A 5298-nucleotide genomic window follows, 5' to 3' on the forward strand; every position below is an offset into this window, starting at 1 on the left:
AAAGTCAAATTTTCTATTCAACTCTGGCCTTTTCATCACAAGTGCTTCAAAGTCTTCTATTTCATTGAATATTTATTTTTTTCCCCTGAAGGATACACTCAGTTTTGCTGGGTAGGTGATTCTTGGTTTTAATCCTAGCTCCTTTGACCTCCAGAATATCAGCCCTCTGATTTCTTAATGTAGAAGCTGCTAAATCTTGTGTTATCCTGATTGTGGTTCCACAATACTTAGATTGTTTCTTTCTGGCTGCATGAAATATTTTCTCCTTGACCTGAGAACTCTGGAATTTGGCTATAATATTGCTGGGAGTTTTCCTTTTGGGATCTCTTTAGGGAGGTGATTGGTGGGTTTTGTGCAGCTGTTTTCAGAGATACTTCTAGGGACTTGTAAGTTTTCAGTTCTTCCAAGGTGGTATGTTCTAAGGAGAGGTGCTTACTCTCTCCTGGCCTGTGATGTGGTCTGTGAGTGACCACAAGCACTCTTTTCTGCCCTGGAACTGTGAGGAGGATTCCAACTCCACTGCTGCCACACTACTCCACTACTATGCCAGTGTTCCTCTTCACCCCTGGACTACCAACCGGATTCAAGTATGGACAAAGCAACAGAGTCCTGCCGTGGTGCCAGCAAAGAGACCGCTGTAATCACTTTCTGACCAGTTGTGCCATCCCCTTACCATCTCTGGGCTGAGAGCTTCAGAAGTAGGTGCTGCTGTTGCCACTGCTGCTGTTGCTGATTCAGTCAGTCCCAAGGCCTGCTCCTGGTTTGCTGGGGCTGGGGATGGACTGAGCTCCTCTCTCCCTCAGGTCTGACAGACCTTTCCTACTGACTTGCTATTTTGCCATTTGTGGGTTGAGAAGTCTGGAAACTGCCACAGCTACCAGTGATTCAGTCTCCTGAGGCCTGCTCTCAGTTTACAGGGGCCCCATCTGTGCTGGTGCTGTCTGTAATGGACTGCACTCCTCTCTCAGCCTGGTGGAACAGACCTTTCCTGTCGACCTCCCAGGTTGCCTTGAGTTGGACATTGGTTTCACCGTCTTTTTGCAGGTTCTGCTGCTCTAGAATTTGTTTAGTGTCATTTTTTTACAGGCATTTGGAGGGGCTTGGGAGAGAGTTCAGGGGAGTCCCTGCCTTTACTCCTCAATCTTGGCTCTGCCTCCACCTGTGGATCTTCTAGGCTGACATTTCTTTTGTAAACTGGCCTCTGCTGTCCCTCGTGTTCCTGATAGAATGATTCTAGACATTTCATGTGAGAAGGAACTGTCTGTATTCCCTGACTTTGTGGTAGTCCCTCCTCCTCTCACTTTGCTTTTGTCTCAAGCTGTAAGAGACAGTTCTACGAGATGCACATTCTTGCCAACACGTCAAGGAGGATTGGGTCAGTGTGCATTGTCCAACCAATACAATCGAGCCAAAGCCTCATCAGTCCTCACCCCGGGTTCTCTAAGACCAGAAACAAAAGATGTTTGCCCTATCACTGCTTAAGTTAGATAAGACATTCCCACCAAAGCTTTTGAAACACTCTTTGTTCCTTTTTAAGAAGCCTAGTGAGGAGAGCTATTGAATTGCACATGATGTCCATAGTGCCACTGTTTTGTCAGGAGAACTGATTGTTCAATTTTCAGCATGAGAATTTATACTTCAGGGTGTATAATCAGGGCTTAATTGATTGTTTTGAGGATTGTTTGGACTTTAAAAAGTGATGGAGAAAATGCCTATAATGCAGACTCAACTTAAAAGTGGGAGTATATGGTATGGTTGCCCTAAGGATTAAAGAGTTAAAAAGGGTTAAAAAGTTGTTATTCCAGTGCTTTGTGAAGCCCCATCCTAAAGTCCTTTTCCCCTTATCTTCAAATATCATAAAACTTCTCCTCGTACCAAAAAAAAAAAATTGCCTTTGTCTCCCTTATCCCGTGTCACCCTGTCTTTCTTAACCTGTCAACCATCTCCCTCATCTGTGTTAGAAACTTCTTCCTAATTTTTAAACCTCAACCACCATAAAACCCGAAAACTACATCATCATCCTGAACAGAACCTACAAGCTGTATAGCTTTCTGTCTATATGAGCCTGGTCCTCCAAAACATCAGGGCTTTTCATTAGCTTCTTGCTAACAAGGTCTAATAAAGCTCCCATTGGCTACAGAGAATGTCTAAGTGAATTCTTTCACACTCAAGTGACTCTCCTGAATCTGACCTCAACAATGCGTACTTTTTTTTTTTCTGGAGAACAGGTTACTAAATATCTGTTCCTGTTTGTATACCACCAGAGACCCATTTCTTTACCACTGTGGTCTCATGTTCCACCTTCTTTTCTGCTCCTATACATCTTGACAGTTGGTTTTTGTCTGACTTCACCTATCAGGGTCTATAATATATTTGGATAAGGTGAAAACAAGAGTGTGCAAAGTTATCTCTTCTCTCCAAAATCCTTAAAGAAAATCTGGATGACAATATGTTCCTGGTCGTTCTGCGTTGGTTCAGTACACAGATAATTTGTTATTTGTCTTCCATACCATTGTAGTTTCCAGGCTGGACCATATTCTCCACATCTTTAGCCTTGAGGGCTAAAAATTCTGCAAAGAAAAGCTGCAGTTGTGCCCTCCTGTTTTAGAAGGTGTGACAGATCTTCTAGGAGGAATGTCACCTCTTTCCTCTTGATGGGGTCGACATTTGCCTAGCAGAAGCTGGCTGTATAAAGGTCCTGACTTCTGCCCAACAGCAGAAGTTCTACTCAGTAACAGAGACCTTGTTTACGAAACTTGCTTCAGGGGTACATGACCATTTGAGGCAGCCACATCCTGGAACCTTCTCTGACACCCTTGTTTCTCTATTTCTTGTGGTTTATTGCTCACGGCTAGCTCAGCTCCTGGCAAACTGCCCAAAAGTGGTATATAAAAATATGCTTTCTTTGCCTTTAAGTTGCTGGTTCCCTTAAGAACTGAGACCACCTTGCTCTGCCTAGTAAAATTCAGTATTGACTGAGAACCGACTTGTTCTCTGAAATTATGTTTCTGAGCTACCCCGGGCCTTTCCCAAGAATCCACAACATTTCAAAGTGGCCCATCCGGGGAACCTTTGAATGAGGCATAAGTCTGTTTTCTGCCAATTTTAGTGCTCCAGTCTTGCAGTTGGGAATCCCCCCATTCCAGGTGCTTACAATCCTTTGCAAGGGGTGCAGTCATATTAAGGTATACGCTTTCTGAGATACTCTTGGTGTCTGGACTTCTCTCTCCACAGGGGACATCCTGTTTGATGAAGACCCTTGTTTTCTTTCTCACCAGAATGCTGATGCAGGCGAATGACTGCAAGACCCTGTTACTCACTCTGTTGAGTGGGGTCCAGAGCAGGAGTCTGCCCTCCAAGAATTAAAATCTAAGCTCACCATTCTCTCAGCTCTGGTCCTCTGAGATCTAGCAAAGCCCTTTACCCTGTAAGTTGATGAGAAGCGGGGCCAGGCCCTGGGGGTTCTCACTCAGTTCGTGGGGCCCAATCCCTGTCTGTCGACTATTTCTCCAAACAGCTAGACACTGTTGCCTCAGGTTGGTGCCCTTGTCCCTGAGCAGTGGCTGCTACTGCTCTAATACAAGAAGCCTCCAAACGTACTTTGGGTCTGCCTCTCAAAGTTTTGACCCCGCACCGGCTCCAATCCATCCTTGAATCCAAAGGCCACCATTGACTGTCTAGTGGCTGCTTGACCAAATACCAAATTTTTGTCTTAGATACCCCTGACCTATCCTTAAAGGTATGTTACACCTCGAATGCTACTTCCTTCTTTCCCATACCTATTTCTGAGCCTACCATACCTGACTTCGAGGGAGTTGTTTCAACAATTCGGCTAGCAGCCTGTTGTGGGGGTGAAAGACCAACACAAGCCCAACAACAAGGACACTACCAGCACAGTTCTTTGATCTGCTTTACTAAGGAAAGCAACATTAAGGGGTTAACAATCTTATTTCAATCCAACCTACAAACATCATTCACTTAGTTCAGGGGAAAAAGTCAGCACCCTGAACTTTAAAGCAAATACAAATTATAAACATACATTATAAATAGACCAAATACAATTCATAGTTACCAAGAAACCATCAGTATCTGGGTGAGGTGGGAGGCTCTTAGAGCAGCTGCCCAGAGTCCTGAGCCTCCAGGAGTGAGAGCCTCTTGCAAATAGCTCTGTTCTCTCTTTTTATACAGTCTTTGGACATCATCAAACTTCTGAGCAGCCACAACTTAGGGTCCTACTATTGGCTCTGGTGTTAGCAACTTCCCTTAGGACCCTGAGGGCTTCACGCTCACATAGGCTTAGCACCTAGTAATTAAGGGTTTGGGCCTGGGGCTTTGCACCCAGTAAGGCTCAATCAAAGAGAATTAATTTATCATTCTAAAACAGTAAAAAAAGGTCCCAACTTAATTGATATTACAGGAGTTTTAGACATGACCTATTCCAGCTGCTCAAACTGAGAGATACCCCATTAGAGAATCCTGATGTAGCTTGGTGTACTGATGAATCCAGCTTTGTGGATGAAGGGGTAAGAAAGGCTGGATATACAGTTGTGAACCTGGCTGGTGTTATTGAATCTGGCCTACTTCCCCAGAGTAGATCTGCCCAGAAAGCAGAGCTAATTGTTCTCATGCAAGCCTTGGAACTAGGCAGAGGGAAACGGGCTAATATCTATACTGATTCAGACTATACCTTCCATGTCCTCCACGTTCATGGTGCCATTTGGAAAGAGCAGGGATTCCTGACCACCAAGAATTTCCCAATTAAACATGGTCCTGAAATCTTGTGCCTCCTGGAGGCAGTGTATTATCCAACAGAAGTGGTGGTCATGTACTGTAGGGGCCATCAAAGAGAGGAGTCAGAGCAAGCTACAGGAAACTGACTAGCACAGGGCTGTCCAAAATGTGCCCACTGACTGCATGCTGCCCACGGTGTGATTTATGTGTCTTGCCTACCAGCATAGAAATTTACATAAATGCTTTAGTAAATGAAGCCGAGCTATAGCAGAGCTCTCACTAAAATGGCAAATCAAAATATATCATCTATTGTTTCAATAAAAACCTAAGATTGGACAACCCTGGATAGGGCTGCCAAAGCAGCACAAGCTGGCTCTACTTATTCCCTGTTGCCCCAGGTCTCCCCTTCCTTCGCCCCTAATATATTACAGCAGAGAAGAAACAATATGATTCCAAGGGTTAAGAACTTTTCCCCTCTCTGTGGTCAACCGATGGTCCCTAAGACAGGTATGTGGAAGCTCCTTTTTGGGCTATATCAAGTCATGCACTTAGAAAATGCATTTTCCA

This window comes from Trichosurus vulpecula, chromosome 9 (genome assembly GCF_011100635.1).
Source record: "Trichosurus vulpecula isolate mTriVul1 chromosome 9, mTriVul1.pri, whole genome shotgun sequence".
In the NCBI taxonomy this organism is placed as follows: domain Eukaryota; kingdom Metazoa; phylum Chordata; class Mammalia; order Diprotodontia; family Phalangeridae; genus Trichosurus; species Trichosurus vulpecula.